The sequence below is a fragment of the Protopterus annectens genome, chromosome 1.part0, assembly GCF_019279795.1.
Source record: "Protopterus annectens isolate FY-2018-M chromosome 1.part0, PAN1.0, whole genome shotgun sequence".
NCBI lineage: Eukaryota > Metazoa > Chordata > Ceratodontiformes > Protopteridae > Protopterus > Protopterus annectens.
The window spans coordinates 1497007115-1497032251 of record NC_056725.1 but is presented as its reverse complement, the minus strand read 5'-3'; positions in this window follow the sequence as shown (position 1 = coordinate 1497032251).

The window sequence follows — 25137 nt, the reverse complement described above, 5'->3', positions numbered from 1 at the left end:
GTTGAATTTAGGAAGTAAAGTTGTATCCTATTTTGAAAAGTTTGTGCTTTATTTTGTCAACATTGTTTACACTATGGAATTGCTAGTTTGTTTGGTATATTTCTGTACTCCCCACTGTTTTATTTACGTTACTGCAAGAATTTTTGCTGCAGAATAAATTTGTTTTTGATACTTTAAATCACTAAAACTGTTTATGTGCCTTGCAAGGACTGCTTCATGTTTGATTAATGTTTGATTAATGTTAATTGCTGCTATTTGTCCTTGTGGCATAACAGAGGTTAACATTATTAAAATATGTTGTTTCTTTTAAACAGATTTGTATGAAAATACAGCTTTCGATCTGTCATTAATAAGGGTCTGTGCTGACAGACTTACATACTTCCCATTAATGTAAAGCACAGCAAGTGTCTGAGCCATTAAGTGAGTGAAACCACCAGCTAATGATAAGTTAATTGACAGGGCTATGCCCTAAAGATCAGACATGAGTGCACTTATCACGGAGTGATAATCTTGTAGAAAAGAACGGTTTGCTCTCAGTGTGGAGTTCTCAGTGTGGAAGAGCTATTCATATGATAGATGGAAGATTACGTGGAGAAGATACTGGCTACTGAGAATAGAAGGAGAACAGCTTGGAAGTGACACTTGCCTTGTGACAGAAAATGGCCATTATTTGTAAGAAATGACTCTTGGTATTTACATTTTGGTAGTCTGAACAGTATATGTAAGTCCGTAAGACTTTTGTTTTATTTTCCCATAATGTAGTTTGCTTTTCAATTGATTTTGCCTGAGTACTGTATATCAGCTGTGCAAAACTGAGAATATGTCTGTAATGTTGTTTCATCCACGTTGAATTTAGTCCACAGCCTTGCCCTTGACCTGTTTTGATACCATACCATCCTTTCTTTTCATTGCAATTCCTACTTCTCTTATAATTTACTTTTTTCTCTTCTCTTCTCTTCTTCCTTTTTCATTCACCTCTGGCTATAAATGATATACTATGCACTATTCTTTTTTCTACAGGCCATCCCACTTATCTGTACTACTTTTGAAGTCAGGAAGACAGTATAGAAATATAAAAATTGTCATTAGATGTATCAAAATGGTTTTAGCTAACTGAAATGATAGTTGATCTGCTTCATGGTATAGAAATCTGTTTTTAGTCATTTAACAATATCAAGTACCGCTATCTTTGCATTTGTACATTGCTATTTAAAAAGTGTACTCTCACAGTTGACCATTATAAAGTGAGAACTCTATGAGCAGTTGCAGATGCAGTGTGGTGATAATCTTCATGGGAGCATGTGTATTTGAATGTGAATTTGCTCATTTTGTTTAAAATGTGCTCAATAAAGCAGAGCCCTACTATGAATACACTGTCTGCTGCCTCTTCTTAAGAAGCAGTAGGTATTCACTGTACATGTTAACCCGCTGTCAATAATCTTTTTCTCAGCATGATTCCATGAAAGAGTTAATTCAGTCCATTGGGAATGCATGGATGCCCAGTAATTGCTTGACTTACAATCCACAGTTAAGAATTCTGACACAGATTTCTGAACTAATCTGTTGCTAGAAACAGGAGCTATAGGAACATTTAAATGTTTCAGTGTTTTGGACAACAGACTCTTTTCTGTGACCAAGCCTTTGACAAGATTTTGAATTCTTGAAAATTACATAGGATTGTATGTGTGATTTGAACATTGGCGCATGTAAGATTAATTTTATTTGATATAGCAAACACAAGCAATTCACTAAGCATTTGTAGAAGCAATGCATTTCATGTGGTACAGTGGGACCAAATAACGTCCTCCTTTTACACCTCTTGAATGCTGACTTTAGGACACAAACTGCATGCTGAAAACTAAAAATGCAATGCTCGCGTTTGAAATAACCAATGGCATGACTTACTCATAAAGCATACATCTTCAGACTAACAGTAAGACATCACTTTGTACTAATGATATTAAATATATGGGGATATTATTTGATAATTTCAGTTCCTTCATATAATAAATCTATGAGATTCAAAAATGCAATCATTTAATTGGCAGTGTGGGTTTGGTAAGCCCAAATCACAATTATTTGTGAATGAATTAATCAGAATGTCCTACTATCCTTTAGACTATTTTATTGAAGCATTCAGTACTACTGGCCTGCCAAGGGGTGCATGATGAGAGAAAAAACAATGTTCAGCACACCTGCCAAATGTATATTCAGCTGATAAAGGCAATCACATCACTGGCGCTTACTTAAATCACTAAACTGGTCACATATGGGGCATATGTTTGATGCTTCATACTAATTAATGACAATTAGCTCCTCTATCCATTGCTTTCACCCTTGTCTTACCACATCAATGAATAGTGCATGTGTACTTCTAACTTTAGATCCATCGAAAGAACAGCGAATGTTTGAATAACAGGGCATTACAATTTCTGTTATGAGGCTCTGTGCCAAAATGTTGTAGCATGACACAGCTTCCTTCTATTCTCAAATGCTGCAACACTAATTTCATCATTCAGAAATCCTCTCCTTACAAATATCCTTATTGGTGAAATGTGAAGGTCACCCTGGCACTACCCAATAATCAAGTCTTTCCTCCTTCTCTGTGTTGTCTTTTCCTCTTTTCCTTGTTTGCAGACCCTGATTGTAGTGTCTGCTGCCATTAAAAGGACATTACAGAAGTTACTAGATCTTCGTCACCTGATGTGCAGACGTACCTCTTCTTATCTATGTCTCACAACTCTTGACTTATACCCGTGTTTCCTGTTATGTGTAGCTCTTTCAAAGTATTTATGTTCATATCCAGTTTATACTATTATTATAGGTATCGATTTGATGTTTATCATGTTTATGTGCTGATGTGACATCCTGACTCCATGTAACAAATGGGAGAGTGAGGTTTTGGTTGGGTGGATGTTTATAAACCTATGACGTTTATGATTTTCTGTATACACAAGTTTTAGGAGGGGCTTTTCTCCGTAGGCTTCCACTGAGAACTGGTCACAACTCACATGGACATTCCTGCAAAGAAGAAACACATGGCAAAATAAATGTTCTGCTGAGCTATTTGGGTTATGCCCTTCATAACAGCCAGTGCAATCCATATGACCTTTATAGTCTAATTCATAAATGAAGTGATAGTACTTTAAATAACGTACACTAACCTGTCATGGAAAGTTATACAATGATTTGAAAATGGCTTGCCTAATATTTTTGTTGATTGGTTTAATGGATTTAAGCAAAAAACAAAGTAATAAAAAAGTAACACTGCTGACAGGTTATAAGTAATAATGTAGGGCCATATTGATAGTGTGTGATGCTGCAAAAGTCTTCATTAACACTTGTCAAGAACAGCTGTAGAATGTTTCAGAGAATCATGGTCTAAACATTAAGGCAGTGCATTTATTAGACCCTGTGAGAATTATTTTGATGGTGCTCTGCGGAAAACTATTGTCAATGAAAATGAAGTGTAACAGAGACACCCTAGTATCAGGATATAATTATCACTGGTTATGAATTCAATTGCAATTTTGTGTATAAATATGAATATGGCTTAACATATTCATACTTAAAATTCAGTTAAGAAAATATAAAGGTACTGGTGACTAAATAAAAAAAATGAAATGTTTACTTTTCAATGACAGAAGTAGCAATATGCAAGCAATTGTGCCCGACAGAGTATGTGCTGCAGAAATAACTCCCACCCAGGGGTGTTCTCAGGCCTGACGTTGTAGGCGAAGGGCCTCTACACCCCATGGAACAGCATTATTTCCACAATGACACACAACCTAGAGGGCATTATTGCACTTAGAGAATGGGCTATCTGTAAAATTGCTGTGTTTTAGTTACTTATTTTTTTAATTACTATATTACGTTTTATATAGTTTTGATGTAAAATAGTTCCTTTGCCTAATGTTTCACACTTGCTACAGTATATGTACACTGTGTTGGAGGAATGATTTTAAATCGAAAATATAACATTTAAAAAAAGTCTAGTTATAGACATTATTTTTTTGGTTCCTTACAGTAAACTAAACCCTAAATGGGCGTAGTATTCTCATTCCAAAGGGTGGCGAAAGCCACATACACTCTGGCTAGGCTTATAAATGCCCTAGGGCAGATAGCCTAGTATGAACCTATGAACCTATAAAATTTTTGGTTTGTCGATAGTCATTGGAGATTGAAGTTGCTAAATAATGACATACATATGAGTTTCAGACTTCATTTCCTTCAGTAAATGCATGCTAACACAAATCCTGTCATTTAAGCAACTTTGTAATTTTACAACAGCAATAATTAAAATGTGTTCCTATTTTTGAGCCTTTGCTATGCTTTATTTTAGGCTTTATCCAAATTTCTTCAGCTAAGAGGTTAAGAAGTATGCAAATCTCTTTACTGCCAGTGGTCGATCTCACTCACTATACTTGTGTTTCAGAAAATGCATTCTACACACATCCTATCATTCAATTAACTTTGTAATTTTACAAAAGCACTATTTAAAATTTGTTCTTATTTTGAGCCTTTGTTCACCCTTTATGTTAGGCTTTATCCAGATATCTTGAACTAAGAGGGAGAGAGGTACATAACCCTCTTAACAGTTGCTGCTGCTGGTGATCATTTGTTTTCAGTCTTCACACTCTCTTTCATACACACACACACACACACACACACACACACACACACACACACACACACACACACACAGATACACTCTTCTGCTTTCATGCACACAAACATGCATTCACTCACACACGCAGAAAGAACTATAAACACATACTTTTTTCTGTTTCATTTATTTTTTACACTTGTTAAACAGCAAAAGCACTGCTTAGCGAGCGTAAAATAATAGCTTAATCTCTATCTCCCTCTCTCACACAAACATAAACACATAACACACTTTTTTATTTTAAAATCTTTTCTTTTTTTATTTTTCTTTTTTATTTTACACTCACTAAACATCAAAAGCACTGTTTAGTGAGCATAAAATAATGGCGGCCATTGGGTTACTTACAGTTCGAGCTCCGCGGCAGCCTGATATGCTGCCGTAAAGTGGCAGACATATTTTTCAGTGGGTGTTATCTGTAGATTAACACCCTGCTGGAAAACGTTCATTCTGCAATCAGGATGTGATGTACAAGTCACCCATTTTCTAATAGGTATTAGAGAAGGGAAGAAAAGTATCTAGTGGAGCAACTGCAATAACAAAATATTGGACAAAATTAGATGGGCAGAGTCATTATGGAAAACATTGAAACTGTCCTTTAGGAAGAATGTATTTTTAATAAACTGTATAATTCTTGGAAAGCTATGGCATTTTTGTGGAATACTTGCTTTACCTTAAGTAATAGAAAGAGAGAGAGAGAGATTTGTTTTAACCATCTGGATTTCCATACTTAATTTTGCTAATAATGGTATTTGCTATGTATCAAACAATCTGTGGATGAGTAATCTTGTAGTACACTGAGCATGTGACCATCTTATTTTGGTTTCTGAAAATGTTTAGGTAAGAAAGGCAAAATACAAATACATTGGAGGGAAATGGTAAAGATAATAAAGCATTAGCATGTCAAAAAATGAGATTATTGAAGTTAATGACTGAAATGGATGGGAAAAGAAAGGATGATGCAGCATGAAGGAATCAAGAAGGAATGGTATTACTTGCTACTTTGAAAGAACTTACCTGGTGACATACGGAATGTTATAAAATAGACAAAAAGGGTTCAATAATATAGTTGAGTGTCAGGATTTTTTTTATTAAGTCTTATATTAAGTAAATTTCTACTAAAACGATCTTTATATAAAATAATGAGTGAAATGTTTCTATAAGCAAAGTTCAAGAAACTTCTATAGTTATATTATTCTATGTAGTAAAGAAAAAGAATTGTGGAAGATATTTGTAAGCTATCTTATTAGGTAACATATACACAAAATTAATGGAGAGATGATCATTTAGGGATATTATGTAATGCAGAATAAAGAGGATTTGTGATAAGCGAGGATTATACTTACGTGAACATAGATAAAGGGCAAATCAGAATATGAAGTATTTTTTTTATTTAATGAAACAAGATCTATCAAAGGTGTATGATAGGAAGGACATTATGGGTATGCAAATCTATCTGTCTCTCTCTGTTTCCCTATATTACCTCTGTGGGACCAAAAATAAAGAAAAAGAAAAATAGTTGAAGGAAGAAAATATTTTATTCATCACTGTAAATGCTTTCATACTCCAATAAATCACCCGGACTTCATCAGAGTAGCATCTGTAAGTCAAATGGGGGAGCTTTCTGCACTGGTCAAAGGTGAATGTGTGACAAAACTTGCACACAGATAACCAACATGTACTTAGAATAGCAATAAAGTTTAGCAGACCAGAGAAACAGTGACAGCTGAATAAACATGTCTTCTAGAGAAAGCAGTTCCAAAGAATTCATAAAAAATGCCAGCAAATTATGTTGCAGAATTAAAATTTAATAAAATTATGATATGCTGCAGCCCTGAAGATAACTCTTTTTGCACAACTGAAATTCAAATGTAGAAATAGTAAGCATGGAAAAATCCTGGGGTTGGGGCTGGGCGGCTGTTATAATTTGAAGGGATTTCAACTTGACAGATCTTCTTTGTCAGAAGTACCACTGGCTGCATGATATCCCCTAAGCCTGGGCCTATTGGAGTGAATCTCCAAAGCCGGGGCTTATGGGAGTGAATCTCCTAAGCCAGGGCTTATGGGAGTAAATCTCCTAAACCAGGGCCTATGGGAGTTGCCTTTCTGAAGAGTTTGTGGTCAGGAATCAGCTTGGGTGCTTGTGACAACAAGAGTATGTCCTTTATTCTACTTTAGGTTCAGAGGCCAAAGAGGATTGTTTAAAAAAAATATATATATATATATATATATATATATATATATATATATATATATATATAGTTACATGTTAAATGATCGAGTGATTATAACGTTGAACCTTGGAACATTGAGACCATAACGTTGGATATACAGATAAGTGAAGACACAGAACATCAAACTGCAGAACGTCAACATAAACTAACAGAATAGCGAAAACGCACCTGGAACCACAACATAACCAAGACACCTCCCCATAATATTGAAAAGCACCACGGCGAGGGAACAAATCCTTAGAAACACGTAAAGAAAACCTCAACTAAAATGTGGACGGAACCAATGCCAAGGAGAGGGAAACAACTGAATACCAATGGTCAGCACACGAACCAACTGCATATCACAAACTCCATCTGCCAACACTGTGTACCCCAACAAGTCCATATATCCAAATCACACAATCCATTCCAATAACGTAAATGTAATACACCATCAGTACATATTGCAGCAAAACAAATAAAATGCCTTTCAGTGTGAATATGACATCACAACTTCAGAAGCGTAGCAATTGCTTTCGGGAATGTCAGAGCATCGGATGAGTCCTTACCCCGCAATATAGTTTTAAACTTGTTTTCCCGTGCCAACAGTTTCCGTCCCTTAGGGAACAGTGGACAGCCAGCACACATATGGAGCTGCAATTCATCTACCATATTCTGTTCCTGACAGAGAGTCAACAGCAGCACATTCAGATCAGTAGCACGAGCCCCTAGCAAACAATGTAAACAGTGATGCCACCCTTCAATACTGTTTTGCGTATGGGGCAAACACTTGAGATTGAACTGGCAAATATTCCAAAACTCTTTGGGGAATAAAGGTGGAAACCGCATGAAGGCTGAGGTTCTTGTTGAAAATTTCCTATGTTTCCCTAGGAGGAACCAATCAGTGAAATACTTCAACAATGGTTGTCCTTCACGGGAGAATGCCTGCTTTAAGATCTGATATGGAGGAAGTACTTCCTCCTCATTCAAGAAGGCAAGCGCTACTAAACATTTCACGTCGGTTTGGAACCATTGACACTTGTTATACAACCCTGTCAAGCCCATACTCTGCAACTTTTGCCAGATTTTCTGTCTGAAATGAAACAAACAACCCTTTGGCACTACACCATTCAGGTTCATTCTTAAATTCTTGATAGCAGCAATCTTAAAATCGCAGAGAACATACTTTGCCACATTGACAATATTATTCTCAGTCATTAGGTATAGGATACAGTGCCGCATTACGTTGTAGCTCTTCAGTGATATCTTACTCATTAAGGTGTTTACCAAAGGTACTGTCCTCGTATGGGTGCCATATTGTAGGAAGCCATGTAATCTGTACAAATGGTGGCAGATAATACCTTTAAAGAAAAAGGTACCGTGCATGAGCCAAATTGTACACCGGCTTAGGTCTTGGAGATTCTTCACAGTAGTAATTACCAGAACTGTCAAACCACCTGCTGTGTCTATGTGTCTCTTAGAAATGAATTTGCCCTCCTTTAATGGGAAACCTGATATGTCAATACTGTCAAGTGTTGGTCTCTCACGTTGGCTAATAGTTGTGTGCATTCTACACATTCTATAAACTTGTTGGACCAGTGCTTTTCTACTGGGTAGATGAGGGGCACTACCTAACGTTGTTGTCACCATGACATCCTCTACCACTAGACAGGGAGTATCTCTGGACAATAGTGACTTTTCCTTTAGATGAGCACACATCATGTACCATTGTACCTCTGCCGGATCTCCTGTGTGCATGTGTCCACTAGTCTTGCAGAGTTTCTCTCCATCATGTAATGCTTCTGTGACTGCACGCCCTTTACATTTGGTTGTTAACTTTTGTTTACAGCACCAGTACCATTTTATACTTGTGGTCCTTTCCAAGTTATAGACATAGCCATCTACCAGGAGCACATCCGTGCCCTTTTGCGACTTCATAACCACCAGGTATAGGTTGCCAATCACTCCAGGAACGAAATTTGCACCCTCCGCCATGCTATTATGTTGTTGTGATGTACGTGTTAAAGGTGTACTAGCACTTAAATACACATTCTGGATCTAAACGTTTGTAGCCGTTGTATTTCCTTCCAGTCATCTTTCACAGTACTGTGTTGTCAACGTTCTGCAGTTCGATGTTCTGTGCTTTTGCTTATCTGTATATCCGACGTTATGGTCTCGATGTTCCAAGGTTCGACATTATAATCACTCGCTCATTTAACATGTAACTATATATATATATATATATATATATATATATATATATATATATATATGTATATATATTTGTGTGTGTGTGGGTGTGTGTGTGTGTGTGTGTGTGTGTAAATCAAATCCATGCTGTGTGATCTTTGCTGCTTGGGTATGTTGCCAAGATGAGTTCATTACCCAGATTCATACCTGACATTCTTCAGCTGATACTCAGTGTGGTGCTATATTAAATCTTAACTAGTTGCACTACATTCACACACTGCCTAATGGATAATACTGAAATAGAGGTTATTGTTCCATTGTCTTGACATGTATTTACACTTAATGTTTTGTGATGATATGGCTTCCACAATCCTACCCTCAGTTGGAGAGTGGGTTTTAGTTATAGGCTTTTTCTGATACTCTTACTGCTTTCAGGATGTTAGGGTCAGGCTGTGAGATTTCCTGATGTAGATCGCTCTGTCTGTATCCAGCCTCTAGATTTTAACAGTTTTACTATTTAATTGTTGGCCTTGTTGCATCTGAATTTAATTTAAGATCTAATCCCTCTCTGCTCTAATCTGTTCCGCAAATCTTTAAATAGTCATTGTCATCATCACCAACATTGGCTAGGTAAGGGTAATGATTCAAGTTTAGAGGGTAACGTTTCTGATCTGATTTTAATAAACTGGAATGTCAAGCGTATGTCTACCACTAGAAGTCAAAGTCTGTTCTTCAGCACATAAATGAGGAACATTCACACATAGTTTTCATACAAGAGACAAGAACAAAATAAAATCATGTAGGTAACGTTTTCTGTATATAAACAGGGTTATTGTTCAAGTCCTGTTTCACTACAGCAAAAAAAGGGGGCAATTAGTCTTCTAATTAATAATATGTTGGATTGGACTCTTACTCAAGAGATTAAAGACAAAACTGCCATATGGTTAGCATTAAAAATGAGGGCCCCATTTGGCAAAATAATTATAGTTAAATTTTATGGTTCTAAAGAGGATAACACTTCAACACATTATTAGCCCACATCAAGATCTTTCAGCAAAGCTTTTTTTCCCAAGCTTACTGCTGGTGGGAGGAGGTGGGGTTGAACCTGTTCCTAGATCCATGCTGTACAGATTGACTGCTGGAACAAGTAACTTCCCAGGTGTAAATTGGCTCTAAAAAATATGATTCAAGACATAGACTTGGTTGATATCTAGCAGACACACCTTCCAAATACTAATGACACTATACCTTAGGGAATGGGGGAGTCACTAACAAACTGAATATGTGGCTCTTGACATGAACCCTCAGAAGTTGGGACTAGGATATCAACATTATTCCAGCAAGTCTCTCTGATCTTCCCAAAATATATGTAACTTTGGTGTCAAGTTTACCCTCCGTAGATTCAGACAATGAAGATTTGACCCCACTCTTTTAAAGAATAAGCCATTTGTTCAGTTCCTAAAGCAGTAGGTCCTAAACTTCTGTGAGAAGAATACACAAGTTCTGATCCCAAATGTAGAATGTTGGACATCATTTAACAGATGAATATGAGGTATATAATAAATAAGGCAACGATGCATGAATGCAGCAAAGCAATAACAATGCAGTTTTGGAAGCCAAGATTAAAGGGAAAGAAAATTTGCATAAACAGGGAGGCAGTAATAAGTGGTCCTTGTATCTTGACATTTTGCAGCTAAAGAAATTATATAGGAAGATGCAATATGCAGGCATAAGGCATAAATGGGCTCAATGATAAATGTTGTATTGGGCCAAAGGTATTACTTCTAACACCTTTAGCAATGAATTGTCCTAAATGGGTAAAAGAATGACAATTGTGGCTAGTCTAAACAATGGGGGGCAACTACAGGGTGACCCAAAGGGTATTAATACTATCATTACTGAGGAATGCCATTCTAACTCTCAGGCTTAGAGATGGTAGCATTAACTGACTATGATTTTATGTGGGATGGGCTACCTATCTCAATTTTAGGGAGAGAGGCCCAGCAACTACTTAACACCCCTTTCAAGCTGGTGGAAATTACTACAGCCATAGATTCCCTTCCTTCAGGAATCAGCCGCAGTTTTAGTTAACTATCTACAGATTTTTACAAATGTATTAAACAGTCGATAGGCCAACTGTTATTCCACTTTTATACAGCATCTGCCTCAATAAAATGCATGGATGGTGCAGTGATGCAGCAATTGTGCCTCACAGCAAGAGGTTCTCCGGTTCAATTCTTGGCTGGGGTGCCTTCTGTGTGGAGTCTGCATGTTCTCCCTGCATTTGCATGGTTTCCTCTGGGTGCTTCAGTTTCCTCACACATTCCAAAGACATAGAGTATTTCTCCCCTGGCCTCTGCTGAAAAAAATGTGCCCTGTCCTAGTTGGAGTTACCAGGTAAACAGATGTAAAATAAATAAAACACTTCCCAAAGGAGGTAGTGTGTACAAAGGTCATGATGCTTTCTAAACCTGCTAGTGATCCAAACTCACCTGGGGAACTATCAGCCAATCTCCCTACTACAAACATGTCTAAAACTTTTTGCAAGACTATTAGCTAATAGGTTGGAGAAAGTTATGCCGTATATACTTGCCAAGAGATACTTTGGATTTATTAAGAGACATGCTGGTAGTGTTGACTTAGTACAGTTGTGGCTCAATGTTCAGTTTTTATGTGCCTTAAGGTAACCCTCCACTGCAGTAGTCCTAACTGACTACCGTTATGGCTTCCAACTCTATTCTGTAGCAGTTTTTATGGAGTGCTATGGCTAAAATGTGTTTTGTTAAAAACTTTGTAGATTGGTGCAATGTATTGTACATCAAACCTCACTGACAGTTTTTACAAATCAAAACATCTCTCCCCCATTTCCATTACAATGGGACATGTGACAGGGGTACCCTACCTCACCTCTGTTGTTTGTGCTTGTGGTTTCTATCATGGACATTAGTCTCCAGTACAAATCTGTGGAAAGCAGAATAACTTTTTTTGTGATCGAGGTTCCTTTGACCACCTGGTTTGATGACAATTGGGCAATATGGATTTGCCGTCCCCCAAAATATATATTTCATTTCTGCAAAAGTTTCAGAGTTACAGGATTACAGGTCAATATAAATAAATTGCTCATATCCCATTAAGTTCTGTTGTCATTACCAGCCTCTCACAAGCATCTAACTGTAAACACTCTATAAGGAATGTTCCTATTTCAGCATCTGGATGACTGTGCATATGGAAACTTACACTAAATCATGTGTTGCCGCAATAAGAGAGAAATTGTTCTTTTTGCAAAGAAGGGTGATTCTGTTCTTCATCAAAGTCCAAGTACTTAACATGTACATTCTTCCAAAAGTGTTTTGTCTTGTGGCGTTTGCTCATGCCTGATTTTCTGTTTTTCTTAACCTGTGCCAGACTGCCATTATTACATTCTTTTGGTCAGGTTAATCACCTCAGATTGGTCACAGGAAACCTATGGAATTAGGTGGATTTGGGCTTCTGAATATTTAAGCATATGGGATGGCAGTGTTGGAATGGTACTATTATAGAGCCAGGTTCACTCCATCTCCCATATGGCTTACCATCAAACTTTTTTTACATAACTCTCTGACGTCAATTCCAACTCGACATTCCTCACACAGTGTGGGACCCAGATGGGTTAGACTGTCGATTAGTAACCCATAAGTGGGCAAATCCATCACTACACCAGGCAATCCATCTTCACTCCCTCTTATTAGATAACAATCTTATTACTATTAATCACAGAAAAGTGTTGTGGGTGGACTGGGCAAACTGGATGCATTGTTTTCATGAAAGATGTATGTACCCCTGACCTGAAATCATTTCTTCCACATACTGAGCTTAAAAAGCTTTCCCACTAGGTGACCATTCATTGGTGACAGTGTTTACAAATTTGGGCGGCAGTTGGACCTTTGACAGCAGTACTATCCTCATGCCTTATACCACTGCTTTGTCAGCCAGAAGCCTCTAATACAGTTTCTGTTTAGTCAAAGGGAAAATGTAGTTTTTTGCTCGTTCATGTTGCTTCCCCTGCCTCTGAGGCTTTACTGAGTAAAAACAACAAATGGGATACATGGTGCACTCAAAAAATTGCAGAAGAGCAATGGAAAGTATGTTTCATTAAAGCATAAGACCAATGTCTGCCTACCTAGACTTTTTTTCTTTTCGTAAACTTCTCTACTGCCGGTAAGGGACCCCTTCCCATTTACATCAAGCTAGATTAAAGTCCTGTAAGCATTTTATGTGGGTAAAACCACTAGGCGGTTGAGAGACAGGATTGCTGAACACACCAGGGACATTCAAAATAAGAAATCATCTAGCTCACTCTTCCTACATTCAACTGTATGCCCTAATTGCAAAATATTTTTGTTTTTTGTAACTAACCTCCTCCCAGTCTATTGTCATTACCTCATTCTACCTAATCCAGAGAGAACATTTGAGAAGGCCCATTAGCTTAGTTTCTGCTACTCCTTTCTCTCCTTCCGCTAAAAAAAAATTTCTAAACTTGTTTCCTGCCTTTCCTGTGGGTAGTCTAGTCTGGATATAGATTTGATGTGTCCAGGACTATTTGTAGGCTTCTAAACCCTGAAGCATTTCTGTGTTGGAGGGAAGCCTTCTAGCTTAATTTTGTTTCTTAGAACTAGCCAGTTTTTTTTTTTTGTTTCAGCACTCGTCTGTTTCTTTGAGCTCAGCACTTGTTCAGAACTTATTATAAGCACTAAATAAGCTACAAATTACTACAGCACTCAACTTTCCTCACTGTCTAGAGGAAAACAGTTTCTAGTACTTAACAAATAAGCACCTATTCAGGCATGTCTAAGGGTCAGCTCCCGGTGTTTTCTCCTGCCTACCTGATGAATCTGGGCATCTTGGGACAATGCAGTAACTGCCTCATGTACACAGACAACCCTCTCCTCCTACCACCCAACATTACAACATGTGAGAGATGCACTTATATAGCCAAACTGGAAGCAATGCTCTCTTCACCTAAGACTAGACTAGACAGTCAAGAGGAGAAGGTAAACACTTGCACCACACCACACTCAGCACATAGTCCCACAAAACGTACACCACCAAAACACACACATAGAAACACAAAACACACACCTACATTCATGGAGGCTCTCAGTAAAAACCTGCCCAAGCAACAGGGACCTCCAAAGCAGAAACACAAGCAACCTCCACCCCCCAACACAACCTAAATGACACATAGCCCACAAACTCAGTGTGCCACTCAACCACAGCCCATAAGGCATAACAATGTACCCAACACTCTAGTCATAGGTGACTCTATAGTCAGGCACACTGATGTTCCACTCACCAGGCTAAACAAGGAGAAAGTTACTGTCAGCTGCCTGTCAGGTGCCAGGATCCGCCACATAACACATGCACTCAGGTCACTCCACAACAAGTACAAATATGACTCTGTCATTGTCCATGTTGGTGTGAATAACCTGAGATGTACCTCCTTGGACTACATGAAAAGGGACATGGAGGAGCTGTCTGATCTTGTAGCCCAGGCAGGTATGACCCTAGACCTGAGTAGCATCCTGCCATCACCCAGAATGATACCACAGTACAAGGACAAAATGATTGACTTCAACAATTGGCTAAGCTTCTGGTGTCATTCTAAGGAGATCCAGTATTTGCTTGCCTGAGATGACATGATCGACAAACCACGATGCTTTGCCAGAGATGGCCTGCACCTGTCGCCCCTGAGATTCCGGATACTGGCTAAGGCTCTAGCCGCCCCTATAGTGCCTTTTTTAGGCAAGGTTCAAGTGAGAAATTCACCACCCTAACAGGTACAGGCAAGAAGAATCTGAGGGTATTGCTACTCAATGCTAGAAGTCTAAACCTCAAAATGCACTCACTCGAGGCACTCCTTAAAATGGAGAACATCGACATCTGTGTAGTGACAGAGACCTGGTTCAAGGCTCCAGAGTGTACCCCTGCATTACCAGGCTATAATTCATACCACACCTTTCGGCCACCTAACCTAGACCGAAACACTAAAGGCAGAGGCGTGTCCATATTCATTAAGGATATCTACACCTCCAGGATAGTTGCTCAGCAAATGCATCCGAGATTATCCAAGTGCAACTTACTCTGGGTAAGACCGCAATCCAAATTGTAGCTTGCTACAGATCCCTCACCATGCCCCAGGATTCCCACTCCTCATTTCTTAATACACTGGAAAATATTAGGGTACAACCTAACACCCTAATAATGGGAGATTTCTACTACCCTACCATTAAATGGGAAAACTACTTATGTACCAACTCTTGTGCTCAACTTTTTCTGGAATTCATAAATTTCACTGCCAATGATCAACTTATCCACACCCCCACCAGAGGCAGCAATATCCTAGACCTGGTTATTACCTACATGGGCAACCAGTGCTCCACACCAGAGGTCAATTCCTCGTTGGTCAGATCCGACCACAAGCTAATCACCCAAGAAATCCACATCCCACCCCCACCCCCCGTTAGGGAAAACACAGTAAAAAATTTCTCCAAAGCCAACTTCACGCTTCTTAAGACAGAAGTGGCAAACTTCACGATACCCATGCTGACGGACAATAGAGGTTTGACTGCTGAATCCTACACAAATGCACTTTATAAGCACTTACATGAGTGCATGGATCGTGCAATCCTTAACAGAACCAAGATGCTAACCTCCAAAAAAATGAAGCCAATCTGGTGGTCCCCAGCCATAAACAAACTCTACAACAGAAGAAAGAAACTGTTGCAAAAAAGAGTAAAATCCCATGATTGGAGAAACTCCCTGGTCAGCCTGAGTAAGAAGCTGAGATCCCTCATAAATTCCTCCAAAGCTAGTTATGAAAACAATACTGACTCTAAAGACAACCACAAAGCATTCTATAGCTATGTCAAGAATCTCAATGGCAACACTCAGATCTGCTCTGAGTTACAGTACAATGGCACTAAATATACAGAACCAACTGATATTGCCAACATACTGGCAGATCGGTTCAGTGCTAACTTTACCCACCTGTCATCCCCTAAAGGGCCCACCTCTATACCAGAAGAATGCAAAGTTCCTGTAATCACGGCTGCCCAGGTAAAAAACACACTATCCAAAGTCAAGAACACAGCATTCATGGAACCTGACAACATCCCAGGCTGTGTTCTACATGAACTACAGAACGAACTGGCACCCCACCTAAGTACCATGTTCAATCATAGCCTCACCTCAGGCTATGTGCCCACTGAATGTTACACAGCGACAGTTATCCCACTCCACAAAGGGAGAGCCACCACAGACCCTGGAAATTACTGCCCCATTAGCCTAATGAGCCCGGTCTGCAAGGCTATGGAACGTATCATCATGGAACTTATAAACAATGACATTGGTAATCTCCAAACTCAGGACGCCACCCAGTTCAGGTTTGTAAAAGGCAGATCATGTCTCCTAAACCTGATAGACTTCTTTGAAGCAGTCACCAAAGCTGTAGATGAGGGTAAGGTGGTTCACACAGCCTATCTAGATCTCGCCAAGGCTTTCAACACCATCCCCCACTCTGGAATTATAGATAACCTCACTAAACTAGGTATAAATCCCTATGTCACAAGATGGGTTGCCAACTGGCTCACTGACAGAACCCACACTGTGAAAGTAGCAGACTCCAAATCCAACTTCAGACCAGTGACAAGTGGAGTACCACAGGGTTCAGTCCTGGGTCCTCTCCTGTTTGGTATCTACTTCTCTGAAGTACAGGCCAACACAGAAGGTCTTTGGCTAATGAAGTTCGCAGATGACTGCAAACTAGGAGCCATTAATCAAAACTCCAAAAGATGTGGACATCCTACAAAAGGGACTCGCTGAGACAGGTGGCTGGTGTCAAAGCCATGGCCTCAAGCTCCATGCCAAAAAGTGCATTGTCATCCCTTTTGGTAAAAACTCTGTACCCATGAACTACCACATAGGCGGTTGTCTACTTACCACCGAAAGTGTGATAAGAGACCTTGGGACACAGGTGGACAGTAGTATCTCCTTTGATAATCACATCACCACAGTAGTCAGGGAATCCTTCTACATGGCACACCTCATCACAAAAGGCTTCTCATCCAGGAAAAAAAGAGGTCATTGTTCCCTTCTACTCGTCACTCATTAGACCCATTATAGAGTACAATGCCCCTTTTGGTATGTACCTCACAAGACATCTGCAACAACTAGAAAGGCCACAGAAATACCTCACAAAGAGGATTACCAGCCTCAAACAGATGCCCTACGCAGACCGTCTCAAAAAACTGCAGCTTTACTCTGTCGCATATCACCTACTCAGAGGCGATCTCTGCCTAACACACAAAGCTATGTCAAACCCTGAGCTTTTAGTCATGCTCCACTTAAAGAAATCCCAATCCCTACGAGCTACATGCTCTAGGGACCTAAACCTTGTCACCACAATAAACAGAACATGCTGGAGGGATAGATTCCTGTCCCAGAGACTTCCCATACTCTGGAACAAACTGTCTATCTATATCAAACAAAGCTCCTCATTAACACTCTTCAAGAAAAATCTTGACGATTGGATGGGAGATAGGAAATTCACCCTGGGGATCACTACTGTGGCTCTGCTCGACAGTGGCACAGGAAAATAATTTTCTTGGGTGGCGAAAGCCAGGGTACCTTTGGCTAGGCTTATATAGGCCCTAGGACAAATAGCCTAGTACTTACCTATGAACCTATGAACCTATAATAGATCCTATAGGGATGATAGAGGGGTGACCCTAACTTAGACATAGAAATCAAGGAAACTAAATAATAACTTAGACTGAACACTAAGGTTCAACCTGGAATTATGAACACATTTCTATAACCATTGTGTTAAAGTATGAGGAAATTGTGCTAGGTAATGTGTGTGTGTGTGTGTGTGTGTGTGTGTGTGTGTGTGTGTGTGTGTGTGTGTGTGTGTGTCTGTGTGTCTGTGTGTCATGAAATTATTTTTGGAAGCATTGTTTACTATAAGTTCACTAATGGTACATGATTGAATCACAACGACATAATAGTTTGATATTTTAAGAATATTATAAGCTCCATTTTTGAAAGTAATATATTTTTTTTCTAATATTGTTTACAGTAAATATATTTTTATTTTAATTTTAAATGTTATATTGGGCTTGGTTTTGACGTTATTAATTAATGGGAAACTATTTTATATAAGACTAGATTTTGGCAGGCACTGCATAAGTTAATTTTTTATTCTAATAGGGAAGAAGAAATGGTTTATAGTATTTAGGGTGTGCTTTAATGTGGATATATGACTCTGATGATGCCTTTTGAGATGAAAGCGCTTAGTTGTAGGTGTATATGTAGTATTTATGCCTTAATATCTAAATAAACCAGAGTTTTTAACATGGAGCTTGTGTACACCTGTGGAATTGTTTTTTCGTTTTGTTTGTTTGAGTACTTTGGTTTGTAACATGTTTTTGTTTGATCCTTGGTTTGAATTCCTGGGCATGGCAGGGGCTAGAGCGAAATGTACCATTGAAATGCTGTTGGGGGAACTCAAGCAACTGGAAAAGGAGTTGTCAGCTAATTTAAAATCCAGTATTAATGGTGGAAGTGGAATTATTAATATTCCAGAATCGCAGGTTGAGATATTAACACTGGTGAATATGGAAGATCCTGGCACTTCTAGAAATGTGGCTAGGGACCCTCCAGTAATAACGGGTATGGAGGGTGTGTTCCACACACCTAACATAAACTTTAAGTACACTGAAGCGTAAGGGAGATGCAAAAGGGGAACTATTAATCAACATTTTTTTTCAGTTGGAGAAGTTATGCAAACGTTTTAAGTCATTACAGTTGAATAACATTTTTTTGAACACCTCTGCAAGTCGCAAACAAGTTCCCAAGGGCCTGTGTATCTGGAAATATCCAGGAGAGACAGAGGCAGGCTCTGTTTTTCACAAAGAGCTTGTTGAGCTCTTTGATAAGATGGGACTTGAGCTGATGGCGATTGTAGTAAGGGACAATGAACGTAAGTTGAAAGCTTACAAACAGAAATTAATTACATTAATGCATGTATAGTTAATGACTTGTTATATCCAACTGTGCCACTGAATTACAAAAAGATCTTTTTAGATTTGAACAAGTTTGTTAGTGATAACTGTTCAAAGAAACAGAAGAAACTTGATAGAGATTTTAATGATTACAATAACAAGACTGTCTATCCTTTACCCGCTACCCAAAACCGGCATAATGTTCCAGAGTTGGCTGATGGAGGTTTGGGAGACCAAGGTGTATTAGAAGCCCAGAATAATGACTTTGAAAGTGAATATGAAGCTAACCAGGAATAGTTTTTGGAACATTGTCCCCAATTAAGGTGTTCAGAATGCCTAATGAATCAGGGTGACCAGGCCCGAAATGGGCAGAGGAACTGGCAGGAACGCCAACAGAGGGGAATGAACAACAGGAGGGGAAGGGGGAAGGGAGAGGGAAGTGGAATGGACAATATTAAATGGTTTTGGGAGCAATTCATTTATGGAAATTGCGAACAGTGAAAACAATGAAATGAATATTGATGTTCCCACCACTGGGCATGACACACTTGAGGAAATGTGTAACAATATAGTAGACTATGACTTACAGGAAGACCAGTCCATTGAAACAAATAGTGTCAATGGGTCACATAAATTTTTTTGATGTTCATTTGAATTCAAGTATGTTAAAGAACGCATTGTCTGAATCAATACAGAATGTAAATGGGCATACTGCAGATATTGCAGTTAAGGATGGGTTTACCATGTACATCTTTAGTGATTTGTTGATTAGGGACACACATTTTGAGTTTTAAAGAGAGGTTTCAATTTCCTTCCTGAATATAGGATTGACGTGGCTAGTGTGTTGATAAATTTAAAGATGTATACTAGGAAACTGAATTTGCATTTATTTTTTTCATTGGAAAACAGTCATGGGGAAAATGCATTAGAACCTTTGAAACATAGTAGTACCTTCACCCCCCCCCCTTGTAATCCACTGGTCAGGTTCTTAGAAAAATTGTTTAAGACTAAAATAAGGAAGATGTGTGATACCAAGATTAATTTTGTGGACAATTTGACAAGTGATGAAAGGGTAGTTTTAAGAGAATTAGTCAAAAACAAGGACTACCGATTTATGAAACCTGACAAGGGGGGAGGGGGGTGGGATGGTAATTCTGTCATGTCTAGATTATGCCAGAAAGAAGTATGACATTTTGAATGATTCAACTACGTATGAAGGAGTTTCAAAAAGTGAAGTCAACAGGGCATATGCCAAAATTGATATTTTTCTGCAGGATGCATTTTTTGAGGGGCTCATTTCCAAAGTCGAATTTGATTATTTGACTGATGGTACTCTTGTTATTCCATCCATTACTGGCATCCCAAAGTCCCACAAGGATCCTTTAAATCCCCCTTTTAGACCTACAGTTGTGCCAAGGGTTTCAAGACTGTGCCCCTGGTGGCATATGTAGATTATTATTCAAAGGGGATCCTGCAAGTTTGCCCCCAGGTTCTTAAGGATTTCTAGCATTGTTTGCAGTTTGAGTACTTTGCTTTGTAACGTGCTTTTGTTCTGTCTCGTCAGCAGGTTTTCTTAATGTCAAATATTAGATTTAGGCCTTTTGAGTGGGTAATGCACAAGGAGTTAGACTTATGGATATGAAGCATCTCTAGTAGGGCAGGTTTCCAGATTGTCTTCTAAGTGAGACATAGATCATCTCTGATTAATCTGTACGATACCGAGTAGAGTGATAGTGATTTGAGCCTGTCCACATAGGACAGGTATTGCAGGCCATATATCTCTTTGTGAGGTATTTCTGTGGTCTTTTCAGCTGGTGCAGGTGTTTGGTGAGGTACATACCAAATGTGGTGTTGTACTTAATTATTGGCCTAATGAGGGAGAAGTACAAAGAGGTAATAACCTCCTTTTTTCTAGATGCAGACCCTTTACTTATGAGATGAACCAAATAACAGACTTTTCTGACAACTGCTGCTACATGATGGTCGAATATGAGATTGTTGTCAACCTGTGTACCCAGGTCTCTCACTACAGGTTGTGTGCTTAGGGGGTTGCCATTGATGTGATAATCAGTACGGGCAATCAGTTTTTGTGGAATGGTATGCTAATACATTTTTGTGTTTAACTTAAGGCCATGACATTGGCATTAATTTATTGCTGTGAGACCTTCTTATAGTATGTGACATCATTTGGGGAGTCAATGACAGCACCCACCTTACAGTCATCTGCAAACATGGTCTGCCACAGGCCTTTTGTCTTTGCCTGAACTTCTGAGAAGTAGATGCCAAAAGTAGGGGTCCCAGGACAGATCCCTGTGGAGCACCACTAGTAACAGGTCTGCTGTCAGAGTTGAAGGCACCTATTTTGACCTTGTGGGTCCTATTGGTAAGCCAGTTGGCCACCCACCTGATGAGATAGGGATTTACACCAAGTTGCGTTCGTTTTTTGATGATGCCTGAGTGGAGGATTGTGTCAAAGGCTTTCAAAGGCTTTAGCCAAGTCAAGGTAAGCTGTATGTACTGACTTTCCCTCATACAGGGCCTTGGTGACAGTCTCAAAAAAGTCAACCAGGTTCAACAGGCAAGATATGCCCTTGACAAGTCCGAACTGGGTGGTGGTGAAGTGATTGGAGATTGCCTATGTCTTTGCTTATGAGGTTCATAATAATACACTCCTTGGCCTTACAGCTCACACTTAACAAGGTAATGGGGCAATAGTTTCCAGGGTCAGTAATGGCACCAGATTTGTGCAAGGGAATGAAGCCTGTACTTAGGCTATGGTTGAATAGGGTGCTCAATGGCAAAGCTAGTTCTTGTTGGAGATGATGCAGAATACAACCTGGGATGCTATCAGGCCCCATGATGGAATCTGATCATCTGGAGTCAGGACTGCAAAAGAACCTTGTGATGCACCTGCTTTTTTTGGGAGGCAAGTGTGGACCAGCATTGCACAGAGCTCCTCATCATCCTTAAATGAAATTAAGGAGTGATTTTTTTCTACTCTTTGCTATTTAGTTGTGAAATAACAACATCCATGATTTGGTAGCAGTGTTTCTAAACTCTGAACTTACTCAGAAAATGTCCTAGCCTAAATATAGCTATCAACTCCACGGCTCAAAAATTTGTAACAAATCTAAAATTATTGGTGAACCAAGGCCTAAAAACAGATACTGCAATGTAATATTAATCTTATATACATATCAAGTTGCTAGAGTAACAAGTTTTAAATCAGTATGCATTTTGAAGTATATGATGTGTGTGACTCAATATCTGTCATTGTTTAGTGACCATACTTCTCAACAATTTAACAGAAACCACAGTGTTTTTGAGGAACAGACCAAAAATATACAGTAAAATCAGGGCTACTTTAGAAATGTTGACCTGAATTTTATCTCTGCGTATTTGTCCTATCAAAATATTTTGAGTTATGCCTGGAGTTATATAGATGACCTTTTACTAGTCAGGTGAAGAACTGTCTACCTCTGCTATTTTAATGGATGTGAAGTACACCAAAATGTCTGCTTCTTCCTCACTCGATATCCATGCTGAACCTCTGACACTCATGCCAGTTGACAATGTTATGCTCTTTTTCTGAGACAATATAGACAACAGCTCTGTCGGTCCTGGTTGATAATCAGATGACAACATGGACTCATTATGCTATTTATCCATTTCAGTGCAGGGCTATGTGATGACAGCAGGGATGAACCTGGAACTTTGAATAGAAAAGGACTTGGTGGGATCTCAAGTTGCACATACTTTTTCAATGAGCATGATGCATCATAATATAAATCAGTTAGGGTATGCAGAAAATGCAGAATATGGGATTTTACTGAAAGGGATACCAGACTCTTACTGCCGCAGTAGAGGTATGTAACCAAGGGTCTTCTTAGGAAGTTAATCGGTATTAAATCCAAATTATACTTAGCAGTTTTCTAAAAGGCTTGATTCACCAAGCTCTATTTTTCAGACCTCTTAAGTTAAGAAATAAAACATATTAACAAATTCTAATAACTTTGATGGCTATTTCTCCCTGTCTTAACTTTTTGCATTTTATAGTCTCATAAAATGTTACAAAACAATAAAAGGTGAGTTAAACCATCAAATGATAATTATTAATCAATGCCAGGGCTGCACTGGAGTTAATTGTTTTAGTTTCTGGTTTAGAATGTGCGTTACCATTATTTGAACTTGAGTTAACCACAAATTCAAATCAATGCAGTTGTCAGATGCTTATTTTATTTTGAGTCATCTGCTTGTTGACCACCAGTCAGAGGAAGAACACACTTCTTTCCCACATCCCTTAAACAGCTCCTACTCATGTAATACCCATACACATCCTCTCTCTCTCTCTTTCCCTGTTTTTACTTCTCTCACTCTTAATCGTATTTCTCTTATTCTTAATCTTGCTTTTACCCATTATTTATATTGCCTTCCATATTTATGCTTATTACCTCTAAGAAATACTTGTTTTCACTCCCTCCTCCCTTCATCTCCTCTTCCTTATCTACTGTTTGCATGTTGCAATCTGAGATTTGCTTTATAAGTAATAAACTTACACTAATAACACCTCAGCATGTTTCAACACTACATAATATTGGATTTATCTTGTTTTAATGCTGGTATATATGAATCACTGCATGCCATATGGGTATTAATACATGTATTAATTTATGGATTTCCAACATATTGTAATATGATGTACATTTTTACCTGTGTATATCTACTTTCTTTTCTTTTATTTGAGGAGCTTTTCACCCTGATATTCCACTAAAAACAGATAATATTATCCACTCTGACTTATCTGGTAAACAAATGCCAATAAATAAACAAATAAATAAACAAATGTTGATATTTAATGAATGTGGCTTGCTACTGACAAATACATGATGGAAAGATTTGCATCATTATTTCTCATACTTTATAAATATAACTAAATTTCTTTTCAAATGCAACCTAATATTTCCAAACAGGAGAAAGAGCTTGCTCCATTTAAACCAGTAAGTTTGGGATCAATTTTCAACCCCCATGAGATCTCACATGAACTGTAAAACCTTCTAAATATCAACTAAGGTCCACTACAAGGTTGTTGTGATATGCAAGTGCAAGTCCTGGCTGTTGTTTTTTAATGCTGAAAAAATATTTATATGATATAATACCAACTTAGTTTAGTGTACAAAATGTGTTACCTACAGTACATGTAATTTGCTGCCTATAATTTCTTATTTATTTTCTCTTATGCTACATTTGAATTTGTACCAGTGCTATATTTTTTTAGTCTTCAATGTAGGACACTCTACTATATGCTGGTAGCAATTCTGATCTGTACCAGATCAAGGTAGACATTATTCACCATTTTGTCCTCATCCATTACTTTAGTAACCTTCTTGAAGAAGTCCACCGGGATGAGTAGGCATTACCTGCCCCTGATGAAACCAGACTGGGTAAGATCCAGTGATTTAAGGTTTCCTATGTCACTGATAATCACTTCTATGATAGTTTTTTTCTTTGGCTTTGCATACAAGACTAGTCAGATTTATGGATCTGTGGTTGCCAGTATCTGTAGATGGCCTGCACTTGTGCAGAAGGAAGACCATTGTTGATCTCCATTTGAGAGCCATTAAGCTTTTCTGGAAGCTATGGTTAAAGATTGACATTAATGGTTCTGATAGGTTAGGCTTTGTGCTATTTTGGTGGCATCCTGGGATATATTCTTGGCCTTGGAGAGTACATTGAGGACCTGCTCCCTAGTGATAGTTATTGGGAATTACATTCAATGCTATTTCCTCAGAGGAGGATGGGGGAAAGGAGAAAAACTAGAGCTGAATTTGGTGGCCAGTTGATGAGCTATATCTTCCGGCTTAGTGCAGCTGACTCAATTTACCATTAGTTCTGTACATTTTTATGTACTGCATTTGCGGTCACAGACACAGTTAAAGAAAGCTTTGTTGTTTTTCTTGGCCTAGGAGGATATTTTTACCTCAAATGTGTCTTTGCTAGACTTTCTTTTGCCATCTGAGTTGCTTGTTTAGAT